This window comes from Pseudopipra pipra, chromosome 27, assembly GCF_036250125.1.
Source record: "Pseudopipra pipra isolate bDixPip1 chromosome 27, bDixPip1.hap1, whole genome shotgun sequence".
Lineage (NCBI taxonomy): Eukaryota > Metazoa > Chordata > Aves > Passeriformes > Pipridae > Pseudopipra > Pseudopipra pipra.
In genome coordinates this window covers 4,859,539-4,875,919 of record NC_087575.1, presented here as the reverse complement: position 1 = coordinate 4,875,919, position 16,381 = coordinate 4,859,539, and the positions used below count along the sequence as shown (strand labels likewise).

The window sequence follows — 16,381 nt, the reverse complement described above, 5'->3', positions numbered from 1 at the left end:
CCGCTCCTGGCACTGAGAGAAGCCAGAGGAGCAGCAGCCTGTTGCTCACCCACAGATCACACCTGAACTGGTGTGAACTGGGGTGAACTGGGGGCAGAGCTGGGAGCTCCCACACCCACCAGGCTGCCAAACATCCCGGGGGGGGTCTGGGGCAGGAACACCCCGACAGAGCAGCTCCCAGCCCCAGGACATCACCCCCTTCACATTCCTGCCCCCCCAGGATATCACCCCCTTCACATTCCTGCCCCAGCCTGGCACTCCAGACCCCCCCAGGGCGATGCCAGCGGGATCCCTGGATGGGAATGAGCAGGGAATGGCACTGAGGGGGGGTGGTGACCCCCAGCTCTGCCCCCACCCGTGGGTTTGGGGGGCTGTTGGCTTCCCCAGAGGGCACCAGGGCAGGGTCACCCCCCATCCCAGGGGAGCTGCTGGCACTGATGTTTGCCACGAGCTCAGCCCACCAAAAAAAAGCTTCTTCCACGTGCCACACACCCCTTTATTCCTCACTTTCCTCCCTGCCTTGGTCCCTCACCACCTCCTGCTCCTCCTCCTCCTCCTCTTCCCTGCCCTTCTGCTGGAGCAGCCAGTCAATAGTTTGTCTGGGAGGGAGAGCAGGGCTCTCCCTCCCGCTGATCCCGCTGATCCATGGCAGCTTCCAGCCTCCTGGCATCCCTTATTCCCAAAGGCCCCTCTCTGCTTTCACTTCCTGTGTGACTTGTCTCTCCACCAGCAGCTCCTCTCTACCTCTCTTGCTTTCCAGCTGCTCTCAGAGGAGGCAGGAGCAAGGGGGGGGGAAAACACCTGGAGAGAGAGAGAGAGGGAGCTGGGAAAGGGTGGGAGCCATGCCTGGAATCCCCGAGGTATCCGGGGGGAATGAACTCGCTCTTGAGCTTACCGGGTGGAAAAAATAAATAAATAAATAAATAGAAAAGACGAGCGAAAGTAAAACCGAGAGAAACGAAATCATCTCGAAACAAAAATTAAAATAAATAAATAAATAAAATAAAATGGGGGGGGGGTGTTGGCCCGCAACATCCCCCCCGGGGACAGCGACCGGTCCCCGCTACCCCGCGGTGCCCCCGTCCGGGGGCACCGCGGGGCAGCGGGGACCGATCGCTGTCCCCCCCCCAAATCCCACCCCGGGGGAAAAAGGGGGGGATGCGGGGGTCGAACCCGCAAGGAAAGGGGGCGGGCGAGGACTCTTATTGTGACACAGCCCGGCCAGGGCCACGGCGGGGGCTGCGGGACACGGTGCGGGAGTGGGAGAGGGGGGGATTGTCCGGCCCTGGGAGCCCGCAGGGGGGTTTGGGGTTAATAATAATAATAATAATAATAATAATAATAATAATCCCCCGTTGCCCCGTGGTCCCGTCTCGAGCCGGCGCCGGGCGGCGACGGAGGAGGAGGAGGAGGAAGAGGAAGCAGCAGCACGGCGGAAAAGCCCGTAACAACTTTCCGAAACAAACGCCGAACAAAAGCCGGTGGAGACCCCCCCACGCAACCCCCCCGGGGGCGCCCGGCGAAGTTTGGGGTTGGCACGGGGGGGAAGGAGGAGGGGCGGGGATGAGCCCCGGCGCCCACGGACGGACACACGGACACACACGGACACGCACAGACCCTTCCACGCCGGCCCGGCCCCGGCTCAGCCCCGAAGCGCTCCCCGGCACTTCGCACTTCTCCCAGCTCCCCGCCCCGCCGGAACTTCCCCGGGAGCGCTCCCGCAGCCCGGAGCCCGCTGCCTGCCCCTAAAACCCCCCCTCCCGCCCTCCTCCTCCTCCTCCCCCCCGCCGTTCCCTCCCGGAGACAATAAAACCCACCGAGAAGTTTTAACGTGCCAACTCGCCCTCCTCCTCCTCCTCCTCCTCCTCCTCCTCCGCCGCGCCTCCCCCGCCGCTCCGGCCGCATCCGCCGCCGCCGCCGCCGCTCCGCGCCCTGCCCGTGCCGCCGCTCCGCCGTGCCCGCGCCGTGCCCCCCCTGCCCTGCGGTGCGGTGCGGTGCGGGGATGTCCCCCCGGTGCCCGCCCTGGCCCCCCCTCCCGCCCGGTCCGCGGCCGCTCCCCCCGCCCGGTGCCCGATAATGCGCTCCTCACACATGGAGTCGCGGCGTCACGGGCGGAGCATGCGCGGGGCAGGGCGGCGGGGGCGGCCCGTGCGGCGGCGGGGGCGGGGGCACGGGCGGAGGGCACCGGGAGAGCCCCGGGGAGCGGGAGCGGGGTCTGGGGGGGGCGGGACCGGCCCCGCCACCGGCCCCCCCCTCACACCTTCCCCCCCCTCACACCTTTCCTCCCCCCCTCCCCTTTCGCCCCCCCCCCACCCTCACCCACCCCCCCCGCGCCGGGGGGGGGGGGGAGCCGCAGGTTTGTGCCGCGGGGCGCCATTGGCCGCGGGGGTCGCGCGCGGATGTCACGAGGGCGCCGATTGGCTGCGGGGGCGCGGCGCGGCGCGCGCGCTGGGTGGGGGGGGCGCGGCGCGCGGGGTCCCGCCGGGGGCCACGTGGAGCGGCCGCGGAGCCGGGAACGGGACCGGGAATGGGAACGGGAACGGGTTAAACGGGACGTGCGAGCGCCCTCCGGCCCGCGGGCAGCCGCGGAGGAAGCGCATTCACGGCGCCCGGGGCAGGGCTCTCCGCTCCGGGCACGGCTCTCCCGGTACCGGTACCAGGGAAGACCCCGCGGAGCCGCTCCCAGCGCCGCGGGCTCGGGACGGGAGAGACCCACCCTCGGGAGGGGGGAGACCCACCCTCGGGGGAGACCCTCCCTCGGGGGAGACGCTCCCCCCAGCCAGCAGCGAACCAGCGCTTTCCCCGCGCGGCCTCAAAACCCCGTAACCCCCCCCTTAAACCCCCCTCTTTAAAATCCCATTTAAAATCCCCCCCAGAGGCGGGTCCCGATCCCCCGGGACGGGAGGCATTCCCGGCCGCATTCCCGGCTCCCCGCCGCGCCGGGACGGGGCAGGGAAGGGCGTTGTGGGAGCGGTGCTGCCTCTCTCCCCTCCTGCCCGTTCACGGGGGAGCTCAGGAGGGTTTGCTGAAGCCGCGTTCGCCCGATCTTAAGTCCAGAATATAAATTATTTTAGGCCGAGTCCACAGCAGAAGGAATTCTGAGCTGTATTACTACTACTACTACTACTACTACTATTATTATTATTATTGTTGTTATTCCCGATCCCCTTATCACATGCAGATCTCTGGTGTGGTTTTCCAACTAACTCCCATTTTCCCCCTCACCCTCCCATTCCTTTGGTCTTTTGCTGTCCCCAGCTCTAACCTGCCCAAGGGGGGGGGATGTAGAAATAACCTTTACAAGTTACCAAAAGACCCAAATTCAAGGATTTCTCACCCAGAGCCCCCGTTTTCCCCGATCTTGGAAGGAGGTTATTTTTGGGATGGGGGCTGTTGGCTCCCAGATCCCCACCCTGACCACAAGACCTTTGCTAAGCCTGGTTTAATAACTCCCATCCCATCCCAGGCCCTTCTTCCTCCCTAAGGGATGAAGCTTTGGGCTCCACGCTCCTGTTTCACACCTGTTTGGTGAAAGCTGAAGCAGGAGGGCACAAACAGGAGGGATGTGACCAGGAATTAGGGAAGGAATTCCCCCCAAAGGCCGAGTTTCCAGTGCTCCCCACCAGTGATCCCGGGGATTGGACGCAGAATAATTAGTGCTGGGGCTGATTTTTTGGGGATTTTACGATGCAATTCTGAGGCTGCAAGTGAATTTATAGATCCTGTGGAAAGACAGGGACCCTCTGCTGCCTCTCTGGGGGTCACATCCCCTTGTCCTGCCCCACATTCCAGCCCAAAGGAATTCCAGCAGCGACACCTCCTTTCCCTCCCGGTCCCTCAAAAGTCTTGCTGAGTATTTTTTGACATTAAAAACCCACGGAAAAACCCCTGTCAGAAGCCACAGGTGCCTCTCCAAGCTCAGGGAAGGGAAGGGAAGTGTCACCACTTCCCACTGGGACCAAGCCACGAACTTCCCTCCCCATCCCTTCCGGGAAAATCCAGCTGGACTTGGGATGGAATTCTGTGGGCATCTCGGGCCCAGCAGCCAAAGCAGACATCAGCCACTAATTAATCAATGATCTGATCCCTGTTTTAATACATCAACCCCCGGGCCAGGCTCAAATAGGATTGCACAGACCCTGATCCCAGCTCAAGCAGAATCCCGGGATGGTTTGGGTTGGAAGGACCATGGGCAGGGACACCCCCCACTCCAGGCCAGTCCTAGAAACAGCACCTCAGATGCCCCCAGCCCAGGCCTTGAGCACCTTTAATCTGAATATCCTCCTTTTTGGGGCTCTGGACCTTCCAACCAAACCCCACCTTCATTAAAACAGGCAGGGTTCTGTTGCTCAGATCACCGGATTTCAATCTGAATTAAATATATTTGAATTAAACCCCAGCTGTTGAGAACTGGGGGGGCTGTTCCTGTGGGCAGGCAGCAGCCTTGTCGTGACTCAGGTGATGATGCAGAGTCACAAAATCCCGGGATCCCTGGGGTTGGAAAGGCCCTCCAAGGTCCCAGAGTCCACCCTGTGCCCAGAGCACCAAGTGCCACCTCCAGGGGTTCCTTGGACACCTCCAGGGGTTCCCTGGACACCTCCAGGGGTTCCTTGGACACCTCCAGGGGTTCCCTGGACACCTCCAGGGGTTCCTTGGACACCTCCAGGGCTGGAAAAGCAACGCCTGGGCCGTGTCACCTCAGCACCTCCCACCTGGGCCTGGCTTAAAGCTGCTCAGCTGAGCCCAGGGAAGAGGGAAGGCTGGAATTCTCCAGGGAAGGTGACATCCCTGGGGTGTGTCACCACGGTGACAGCTCCAGGAGGGCCTTCCCTGGAGCCCCTGGGGGTGGTTCCCTCCCCCCCACTGCCTTTGTTTGGATCAATTTTTACACCGATCCAACCCCACAAAGTGCCCTCGGTGCTCGCCTGGGCCTGGAAACCCCATAAATGTTCATTTGGTGACCGGGGTTGATGTTCTGGAGCCTCCACTCCCCAGCACAGCCCAACATCACCGACTTTCCCGGAGCCACAAAGGCCCAACACAAAGTTTTTCTTTTCCCAAACGCCAAGTCCATAAATAACATGGATCAAATCATCCTTCCTGTGCCTTTTAACACTGCACTTCATGAAACACCCCCCAGCACAACACACAACACACGACGCGGGTTTGGCGGCGGCGGGAGCGGAATTTGGGATCGGGATGTGAGGGGAGAAAAGCCCTGGAAATCCAGGAGAAATTGTCCCCAAAGGAGGGAGGACAAGGGAGACGAAGCCTCCCCTCGATGCACGTCCCAGGGTGGGTCAGGCTGGAGCAAGGAAGGGAGCTGGAGCCAGGGCTGGGGACCTTGGTCACCGTCCTGCGGCCACGGGAGCCTGGGGAGCTGCCAGGGCGGGTGATGAACAGGACAGACGGGTTCCGGAGCCCGGGAAAGGTTTTGGCAAAGGCAGAGGCAGCTCCGGGTGGTTTGATGGTCCAGAGGGAGGGGGAGCTGGGACACCTCCAGGAGCTGCCGCGCTCCCCTCGCTCCCGAGAACAGCAAACCCCGGGAAGGGGTTTCATCCGGAGGAATTCCCTCCTGGAAAGGGGGCTCAGGCACTGGAAGGGGCTGCCCAGGGAGGTCTGGAGTCCCTGGAGGTGCCCCAGGAAGGACTGGAGGAGCTGGGGGACAAGGGGGGAGTTGGGCACGGGGTGGGTGATCCTGGAGGGCTTTTCCAACCTCAGTGATCCCAGGATTCTGGGATTCCAGGATCTTTCACGTTGCTGGAGAGAAGTTTGGAATGAACCAACCACATCCTTAAATAATTCAAGGAGAAAAGGGGAAACCCCTCGGAATAGGATTTTAAGATGGCTTGTGCCAGGAATGACAGAAATTCCATGGGCTCCACACCAGGGGATGGTCCTGTCCTTGCTTTCTGGCCAGACTGTTTTCCCACAGGTGCAGCTTGCAGCAGGAATTCGATGAGAGGGAAAAGTGGTGCTTTTGGGGAGGATCTGAGACCCCTCGGGGTCACTGTGACCCCCACCTCCCACCCACGGGGGGCAACACTTCCATGGGAGGCAACACTTCCCTGGGGGGCAACACTTCCATGGGGGGCAACACTTCCATGGGAACCCTTCCCTGCAGCAAAGTGGGATGTGGGATTGGCAGGTGCCAAAAGTGAGGGGAAATGACCCCACAAAGAGAAATGAATCCTGGAGCAGGGATGGAGGAGGCTCCAGGAGCAGCCTGGCCCAGGAGGTGCCTTTGGGTGCCATTCCAGGCCCTGCCTGCAGTGGGATGGCCGGGAGGGGATTCTTTGGGAGCTCTGCTCCATGGACTATCGATTGTGCTGGAAGCGGGAGGGGAGCAAAGTCCAGCCGCAGGGCCGGCCCCGGGGGAGCTGCCAGAGCCCATCTCAGCCCCCCAGAGCCAGGGCCCCGGGCCCTCCCGGCCCGGGACACGCTTGTTTTGCCGGCAAACAGTGAGTCAGGGCCGGGGAGCCGTTCCTGGAGGGGAGGGATGGCTGTAAACAAGCACCTCTGTCACGTGGCTCATCAGGACCTGACCCTGATTAAAGGCAGAATTAACCAGTTGTACACCCCCCCCCCAGTTTGGGTCTGGGAGGTTTGACTGATCACACACACACCCCCTTTTCCCTGCTGCCCACCGTCCAAATCCCGGGATATTCCCAGGAATCCTTTTCCACCTGGACCCCCCAGGGCTATTTTCAGCTCCCCCCAAAGGGAACCAGGAGCCCTCGCTGCTGTTACCACCCAGAGAGAAGAGCTCCGGGAGGCTCCTCCCCTTCCAGAACACCCCGGGATCCTTTTCCCAAGGGATGCTCAGCCCCAGGGAACCTGCCCAGAGGAATCCTGCCAGCCAGCAGCACCCTGCTCTGTGTGCAGCTCCCTGGGCCATTCAAATGGGAATTTCCAAGGATTAATTGCTGCTTCCCAAGTGCAACAACAAACACTGTCACTTGTGCCTCATTTTTTTTGTTGTTGTTGGCTCCTGAGTGAAAAATATTTAAATTATTAATCCACGCTGGTCCCTGTGCCCAAGCTCTGACACCCCGAGCAGAGCTGATGCACCATTATTATTACAATTAAATAGAATTAAAACATGCACCAAACTTCCTCCCTCATGGAGCCTTTTGGTCTTTTCTGCCTCCAAATTACCAGGGATGGGGGGAAAATATAAATATGAGCTCTCTAACTGAGAGCTTTTACCACCTGTGGAAGAGGAGTGACCAAAAACTCTGTTTGGAATCACCCCGTTTTCTAGGAAAACAGCAGCAGTTTGGGCTGAAACGCTTTTGTTTCTCAGCATAAAGCAGATCCAACAGTCTCATAACACTGGGGATGTCACAACTAAAACTCTGCTCTGTCCCTCAGGCACGGGGGGGATGTCCCTGCTCAGGGATTCCAGGAATTGCTCCAGAGGTTGGGATTGGAAAGGCCAGGCTGTGCTGCTGGGCCAGGCACAAATTCAGGATTTGAAAGGCTTCAAAGCCCCTTTTCCAGCAGGGTTTGTGTTTGTCTCCAGAGAGACAAACATCTGGGAATGGCAGGAGGCTGTCCCTCACTGGGGTTGTCACTGCTAATTACCCACCGTCATTAATCAGCCCTGACCAACCCCCAGCTGCCCAACTGGGCCCAGGGAGGCTCAGCCCAGGCAGGGTTTGCTCCCCCACATCCAAACCCCGGGGTTCAGGGGGAGCTGGGAATGTCCTGCACAGGGAGGAGGGTTCAGAGCTGAATTCCCCCTGAATTCCACAGCTGGATTTGGTTCCCAGGAGCTCCTTCCCCGGGGAGGGGAGGGCGGCACAATCGGGGCTCTGTGTGTGCGGGTGCCACGGCAGCAGCACCTCCCCGGGGCCTGGCAGACAAACCCTGGCTGGGGATCCTCAAGGATGAGGGAACCCAGGGATGAAGAGCCCAGGGAGCAGAACCTGCCTTAGTTACGAGTCCTGCCTGTGGAAAACCCTCTCGCTCCGAGCGAGATCCAAACGGTGCCAGATCCTCCAGAGCCACTGCTGGGGCTCACTTTGGATTTCTTTGGATATTGAGGCCACTGCTCCCATTGCTCCAACCCCATCCCTGTGCCCAAACACTGAGGCTGCTCATGGAGAAGGTAATTTTGGGACTGAATTAGCTCTTTTTCTTTAAAACAGAAAGTAAAGCCCTTCTTACCCCTGAGAGTGGGACCGAGGTGGGGGATGGACAGAAGCATCGAGCAGGGGGTTAAATTTCAGCCTGTGGTTAATCTCAGCACACTGATAATCTCCAGGACCAACATCAAGGTCCTGGAGGGAGGGAGGGAGCCTTGGAGGGAGGATTTCAAAGGAATCAGACGTAGGAATCTCCGAGGGAGAAGAACTGAACTCGGCACAGTTCTGGTTTAAAAGGGACCCCGGTGAAGAGGAAGATCAAGAGCAAAAAGCAGGAACTTGGGAGCAAAACACGCGGAGAATAAAATAAACCCCTGAATTCTCCAGGCCCTGGAATTCCCAAGGAGCTGGCTGGGCACCTGGAAGGTGCCAGCAGAGCTCTGAAGTTCCACTGAAGCACCGAAGGTTTGGGAAAGCAGAGCCGGGATTTCCCGATCCAACCGAACCCCACTGGAGGCTGTTGGTGTTCCCTGTGGTTTTGGAAAACCGTTTTCCTGAGGATTATGAGACTCTTTGCCCTGTTCACCAGAAGCCTTTATTGACCCTGTTCCTTCTGGCAATAAGATGTTTGTTACCAGCACACAAAAATGCCGGTTTTTCCCCTTAATCCCCCGCTAATTCCAACTCCAGGTCCCTGGAGTTGCCTCTCTCCCCCCAACACTCCATACTAGGTCATTCCATAACCTGCTTTCCTGCTCAAAAGCCAGGCTCAGAAATTAGATTCATTTCTAAATTTAGGATTGATGGGATCACTCATTGCTGGTGGGAATTTTTTTTTTTTCCCCCAGCAGATTTCAAGGGAAAAGAATTCCTGAGGCAATTCCTGCTGCTCCTTGCTTGGGAGCTCCAGATCCCAGCACTGGGACCCCCTTCCCAGAATTAATGTGGAGTTTCCAGGGGAAGCCCAAGACTGGGGGGTTTCTCCTTCCAAAATAACCTTGTATTTCACTTCCCAAATTCCAGGAGTGGTTTTCCCTGGTGTTTGTGTCAGGAATACAGGCTGTATTCCCATTCCCTGGGAATGGGAAGAGGGGAGAGAAGGAGAGAGAACCCCCCTCAGCTGTGCCAACAGGGAGACTTTGGGAAGCTCTTTTCCAACCTCAAATCCGCCCTGGACAATGAATCCAAATATTCCCACTGGGAAAAAAGGGGAGGGGGGGGAAGACCCTCCCAAGGGATGGAAGAATCCCAGGGATGCCACTCAAAGCTGAGGCACCCGTTGTCTCCCTGGGAGGAGGAGGAGGAGGCTGGTCCTTCATCCCATGGAACTGAGAATTCCAGGGAATCCTGGGGGCTCCTCGGAGCTGTGTAACGAGGGCAGGGAAAGGACAGCCCAGCTCTTCCCAGCTCGGGGGGTTTGACATCCTTGGCATTGTGTCCCAGGAGAGGAAGGAAGTTTCTCACTTCCCCAGCTACTCCAGTTATATAAATCAGCTGGGGAGGGGAGGCTGGACTGGGATCCAGAGGGATCCAGCTCTGGGCTCCGAGGGGCTTTGGAGACACTTCTCCAGAGATCCAAAGTATAAACCTTTGTCCCTTGGCAGTGATTAGATGGGAAAACGCTGAAATCCAGCAGCTGGGAGAAAAACCTCCGTGATTTCGGCCCCGGTGCCAAGAGGGTTCCCAAACGTGAGGCCTTCGGACCCAAATCCCAAATCCCAAATCCCAGGGGGTTTGCACCAAATGCTGACATTTTTTCCAGCCTCCTCGGAACTCCCAGGTGTCACCTGTGGGCTCAGCCCCACAGCCCCAGCTCAGGAGAGGCTGGGGAAGGGGTGGGTTACGAGGTGGAGTTTTCCTGGCATGGGGAAAGCTGCAAAACCAGTCAAAGCTGGGAGAAGCCCGAGGATCCCACTGGGAGCTGTGGGACGGGCTGTGCCACCCAAAGGCAACACTGCAGGGGCCCTTCCAGGATCCCACCTGGAGCTAACGCTGGTGATCCCCTGGGAGCAGGGAATGCTGAGCTGGAGCCGTGGGGACACAGGGGATCCGTGTTTTCCACGGGCTTTCCCTCCCAACCAGCACTGGCTCCCTGTGCCACTCCAGGAATCTCTTCCATTAAAAGCTGATGGAAGATCCTGTGTCGGTCACAAGCCCTGCCTGGGGAAGAGGTTCCTGTTCCAGGGATAGGATTTAGATGGAGATGGGGATGAGGTGATCCCAAACACTGCCAGGACTTTGGATTTCTTTAACTATCCAGTGATTCCTCCCTGACCTGAGGAGAGGAGTCCAGGAGGAACAGCCATGAGGGGACCTTCTCCTCCCCTCCACGCTGAATTTTAGGCTTTCTCCTCTCCCCTGACTGAGGCAGGTGGAGGGGTTTGGTCAAGATGGTTTTCTCTCTTCTGGGGTGGAAATATTTATCATCCTGCTCCGAAATGAACTTTTCTGCACGAAACCAACCAAACAGGTCAGACTGCTGGGCTCTGGAGACACCCTCAGCCCACCTGGATCTGAGCTGGGGCAGCTCCAACGCCTTCAGCTTTCCCACCCGGAGCACAAACCACCCTGGAAAGGCTTCCAGAACCATCACAGCCCCCTGCAAAGCCAAGGGAATCACTCAGCAGGAGGGGGGGGTTTGTGGGGTGTCTCCTCTCATTGTTCTCTGGCTCCAGCATCCTCTGGGATTTTTGGGTGCAAAAGGAGACCCCGAGCCAGCCCCGGAACAGGGGGGACAGGGGAATGCTGTCCACACCTATTCCTGGAGCTCTTCCCTAGGGAAGGTGCCACAGAGCTGTTTTAGAGACTCCCAGGATCCCAGGGTGGGTTGGGCTGGAAGGAACTCGGAGATGATCTGGATCCACCCCCTGCCAGGGGCAGGGACACCTCCCACTGTCCCAGGAGGCTCCGACCTGGTCTTGGACACTTCCAGGGATGGGGCAGCCACAGCTTCTCTGGGAATTCCATCCCAGCCCCTCCCCACCCTCCCAGGGAGGAATTCCCAGAGCAGCTCTGGCTGCCCCAGCCCTGGAAGTGTCCGAGCCCGGGCTGGAGCCACCTGGTCTCTGGAAGGTGTCCCTGCCCCCGGAGCAGGAGGAGCTTTAAGGTCCCTTCCTTTGGCCCAAACCATCCTGGGATTGTGGGAATAAATCCCCACGCTTCCTGCTGAATTCCCAACGTGCCTCCGGAGAGCTGGGACAACACACTCTGTCCTGCAGAGCCTCCTGGGGCTGCCCAGGTTGGAGCTGGGAATGTTGGGGTGGGAAGGGAGCGATGCCCTTCGGCCCTTCCCGAGGTCACAGACACCCAGTGACACCCAAAGCTCCCAAACCCCCGGGATTTGGGGGATTTTGGGGATTTTGTGCAGCTCTAAGGGAGTTCTAACACTCCGGTTCTGCCTCTCCCACAGCCCCTCACGATGGAAAGGGGATCATTAACTCTGGAGAGGACTAATCCACAGGCTCCCAGCGGCTTCCAGAGGCAAAGCCAGCGGGGCTGGGCACCTTCTGAACCCAAATTTTGTTATCTCCAGTCCCCAGCTCGCTGTTCAGAGACAAGTTCTGTCCTGCAGGACCCTCTGGAATGGCTCCTGGCAGCAGGAATGAAGGTGTTTCAAGGGAAGCCAAGTGGGAAAGAGGGAACAGCCTGGAGCACTTTGCCTGCTCCGGGTCCTGCCCAGCAGACAGTGGGATTTAGGCACCGGTGGCACAAAAAAAAAAAGGGGGAATTTCAGCTCTGTCTGTGTGGGAACATCAGCTGATTTTCCCTCTGGAAGATTCAGGCACTGTTTGGACAGGGCTGGACTCGGGCTCAGGGAAGATGTGCCATTAAACTCCTGGGAAAGCCTGAAAAAAAGGAGTTTTCTGTAGCACTGAGACGAGGGAAAAAAAGCCAAATCTACAGCTTGAAAGGCAACTGCCCACTAAAAATACAAGTTTTCTCTGGAAAAACTCTGTGCTTGGAACAGCAACGAAAAATACTGAAGTATTTCACACATTTTCTTGGCATTTGCTGGTACTTTGTACTCGGCAAGTTCAAATAAATACTTCTACCACTGATTTCTAAGTTTTTTTTCAGAGTTATATTTAAAGCTCTTCCTCAAGTTAAAGCCAGGAGAAAAACTTTTTCTCGAGTCAAAGCAGAAAAAAAAAAAAAAAGAGAGAAGCTTTTTCTTCCCTTGCACTTATTTTCCTGTTTGGAATTTGCTCCTGAGTGAAAAATCTGTGCAGTCGAGTTTCTTCTAAACACTCAAATTACCAATATTTTACCTCCAGCAACTGCCAGAGTTCACACACAGCCTCCCCTGCATCCGACTTTCCACCACCCACAGCACAAAAACGGGGAGAAGGAAAAAAAAGCGGAAAGGACCGAGAGAGAGAGAGAAAAGAGGCAGAAAATTAATAATTAATTGGGTTTCTCTGAAGCCCTCCAGACACGGCGAGCGGGACCCGGCGGAGCTGGGGGCGAGCAGAAGGTGGTAGACCACAGACAGGATATAACTTTATTTTCAAATAGGGCTCGTCTCACGTACAAACTAAACCCCCCCACCCCACACCCCCGGAGCAGCGCCGAGAGAGAAAACTGCCGGGAAATGAGAAATAAGAACCAAAAAAAAAAAACAAAAAACACCAAAAAAAAAAAGAAAAAACAACAACAACAACCAAACCGGCCGGGGCAGAGGGAAGAGCGGGTTAAAACCGGGGGAAGGACGAGCCCGTTCCCAAATCCCGGCACCCCGAGGGGCTCCCGGGGGTTCGCGGCCCCCGCGCTGGCACCACCCCCCCCTCCAGCTCCGGCTTAGGCCCGGCTTAGTCCAGCCCACTTCGACCCGGGTTTGTCCCTGCCCACGTGTCCGTCCTGCCTTCCCAGGACCACCCCGGCCAAGCCAGAACGCCCCCGGGTTTTGGGGCAGCCCCTCGGGTTTCCCAGGTTTTTCCCAGCGGATCCCTGGTTTCTGGGGCGGCCCCCCCAGATGCGACTTCCCCCCCCCCGGGTTTTGGGGCAGCCCCTCGAGTTATCCCACGGACCCCCCGAGTTTTCCTGCACACCCTCAGGTTTTCCTGCAGACCCCCGGGTTACCCCACAGGCCCCCGGGTTACCCCACAGACCTCCGGATTTTGGGGCAGACCCCCCGGATTTTGGGGCAGACCCCCCGGATTTTGGGGCAGACCCCCCGGATTTGGGGCAGACACTCGGGTTATCCCACGGACCCCCCAAGTTTTCCTACAGACCCTCAGGTTTACTGTGGCCCCTCAGGTTTTCCTGCAGACCCCCAGGTTACCCCACAGACCCCCGGATTTTGGGGCAGACCCCCCGGATTTTGGGGCAGACGCTCAGGTTTTTCCCTCAGTTTTTGGCACAGCCCTCCCGGGGTTACCCTGCAGACCCCCGGATTTTGGGGCAGACCCCCAAGTTTCCCTGCAGGCCCTCGGGTTTCACTCAGACCCTCCGGTTTTGGGGCACACCCTCAGGTCTCCCTGTGGACCCTCGGGTTTTGGGACAGACCCCTGGGCTTTGAGGAAGACCCCCAGGTTTTCCTGCAGCCCCTCAGGTTTTGGGACAGACCCTCGGGTCCTGCCCCAGACACTCAGGTTTCCCAGCAGACCCCCGGATTTTGGTGCAGCCCCTCGGGGTTTCCCTGCAGACCCTCAGGTCTTGGGACCCTCGGTTTTTTAGGACACAGGCCTGGATTTCAGGGAAGACCCCCCAAGTTTCCCTGCAGACCCCCGAGTTCCGGCACAGACTCCCAAGTTTTGGGGCAGACTCTCAGGTTTCGGGACAGAGCCCTGGATTTTGGGGCAAATGCCCAAGTTTTCCAGCAGACCCTCAGGTTTCAGGGCAGACCCTCGGGTTTGCTGCAAACCCTCAGGTTTCCCTGTGGAGGTTTTGGGACAGAGCCCTGGATTTTGGGACAGACCCCCAAGTTTCCCTGCAGACCCTCGGGTTTCCCTGTGGACCCTCAGGTCTTCCTCCAGATCCTCAGTTTTTGGGACAGATTTTGGGGCAGAACCCCAAGTTTCCCAGCAGACCCTCAGGTTTCAGGGCAGACCCTTGGGTTTATTACAATCCCTCAGGTTTCCCCGTGGACCCTCAGTTTTCCCAGCAGACCCTCGGGTCTTCCTGCAGACCCTCAGGATTTCCAGCAGACCCTCAGCTTTCGAGGCAGAGCCCTGGATTTTTGGGGGGCAGACCTCCAAGTTTCCCTGCAGACCCTCGGGTTTACTGCAAACCCTCAGGTTTCCCTGTGTAGCCTCAGGTTTTGGGACAGAGCCCTGGATTTTGAGGCAGACCCCCAAGTTTCCCTGCAGACCCTCAGGTCTTCCAGCAGACCCTTGGGTTTATTATAAACCCTCAGGTTTTCCAGCAGACCCTCGGGTCTTCCTGCAGACCCTCCAGATTTCCAGCAGACCCTCAGGTTTTGGGACAGAGCCCTGGATTTTGGGGTAGAACCCCAAGTTTCCCTGCAGACCCTCAGCTTTCCCAGCAGACCCTCAGGTTTCAGGGCAGACCCTTGGGTTTATTACAAACCCTCAGGTTTCCCCGTGGACCCTCAGATTTTCCAGCAGACCCTCGGGTCTTCCAGCAGACCCTCAGCTTTCCAGCAGACCCTCAGGATTTCCAGCAGACCCTCAGGATTTCCAGGCAGAGCCCCGGATTCTCAGGGGCAGAACCCCAAAGTTTCCCCGCAGCCGCCCCTCGGGTTCATGGCAAACCCTCAGGTTTGGGGGCAGCCCCTGGGGTTCACTGCAAACCCTCAGGTTTGGGGGCAGCCCCTGGGGATCATCACAAACCCTCAGGTTTGGGGGCAGCCCCTGGGGTTCATCGCAAACCCTCAGGTTTGGGGGCAGCCCCTGGGGTTCATCACAAACCCTCAGGTTTGGGGGCAGCCCCTGGGGTTCACTGCAAACCCTCAGCTTTCTTCCCCCCCCCCAAGTTTCCCCGCAGCCCCCCTCAGCTTCGGGGGGAAGGGGGGGGGGCAGCTCATCTCAAACCCTCCAGTTCCGGGACGATTCACGGCATTAAAAAAAAAAAAAAAAGGAAAAAACCCGCAAACGTTTCCCTTCCCCCCCCCTCCCCAAGCCGGGTGCCCAAAACTTTTCCTGCCGCTTCTCCGCCGCTTCCTCCCCCTCTCCCGGCGGGGGGAGCCCCCGGCCGTGCCCCCCCCTCGGCCCGGCGCTGTCCCCGCTGGTGGCCCCGGCGGTGGCCCCGGTGGCCCCGGCGGTGGCCCGGTCCCCTCCCCCACTCCCCTCCCCCGCCCTCCCGAGGCTGTGGCACCAATAATCCGCCTTTGCTGACATGCTCGGGTAGCTGTGCCTATCGGGCAACTCCCAGGATGCACTCCCGCTCCTCCCTGGCACCCCCTCACCCCTGCCCACCCTCCCCTCCTACTTCCCAACCCTCTTTTCCCCCTTTCGTTTTTCATTTTTTTTTTAAATTTTTTTTCGGTTTTGTTTTTGTTTTACCCCCCCCCCCTCCCCACCGTCACCCCCCCGAACACCCCCGTCCCTGCCCCTCACCCCAATAACCCCCCCACCACCACCCCTCGCACGTCCCTCAGGGGGTTCCCTCCCCCCCCCCGCCATGTCGCCCCCCCCACCCCTCATGGCCCTCCCCACCTTTTGCCCCCCCCCCCTCCCTCCTTGCCCTCAGCCGCTCGCCCCCCGGGCCGGGGGGGTGTGGGGGGTGCGGGGGTGTCCCCCCCTGTCCCCGCTCCCCGGGGGGGGTGTCCGGGGGGGTGGGGGGCGCGGGTGTCACTCACTGTCCGGAGCCCCCTCAGAGCCGCCTCCTCCTCCTCCTCAGCGGGGCCCGGCCCGGACTGGGGCCGTGGGGGGAGGGGAGGCGGCTCCCTCAGGTGGCCACTGACAGGAGGGGGGGGGGGCGGGGGGGCTGCGCGCGCAGGGGGACCCGCCCCCCCCCTCACCCTCCGCCCCCCCCCCGCTGCCCCCCTTCTCTCACCCCCCCCCCTCGCCCTCCGACCCCCTCCCCTTCCCCCCCCCTCCCCTCCCTCATACCCCCCCCGGGTGAACCCCGACCCCCCCCGGCCCCCCCCGTTGCCAGGCAGATTTGGGACACCCTCGCGCCCGGCCCCGAGAGCCGCTGCCCTGGCCCCGGGGACCCCGCCGGGCGGGAGCGCGGCTAACTCGGCCGCGGGCCGCCTCGGGACAGGCGCCCCCTCCGCTGCGGCCGCGCGCCCATTGGCCGCCGCTGCCCGCGGCGCGGCGCTCACTGGGCAAACTGCCCGTCAATCAAGAGGAGGGCCGCGCCTCTTTCCCCTCGCGGGGGCGGGGCTC

At 59.6% G+C, this 16,381-nt stretch overlaps 1 protein-coding gene across 3 annotated transcripts in view; it reads right to left on the bottom strand.

The window, feature by feature from the left end:
- Positions 1-15,956, bottom strand: part of GATAD2A (GATA zinc finger domain containing 2A) — a 49,931-nt gene extending 33,975 nt beyond the window's left edge. For 2 of the 3 annotated variants that reach the window (XM_064637558.1, XM_064637560.1), the window contains exon 1: positions 15,850-15,956. The gene's annotated coding sequence lies outside the window, so the exon portion shown is untranslated. Of the gene's footprint in view, positions 1-1,817; positions 1,886-15,849 lie in introns of those variants that run through there. The other variant, XM_064637559.1, reaches the window with a different exon arrangement.
- Positions 15,957-16,381: the final 425 nt, after the last annotated feature.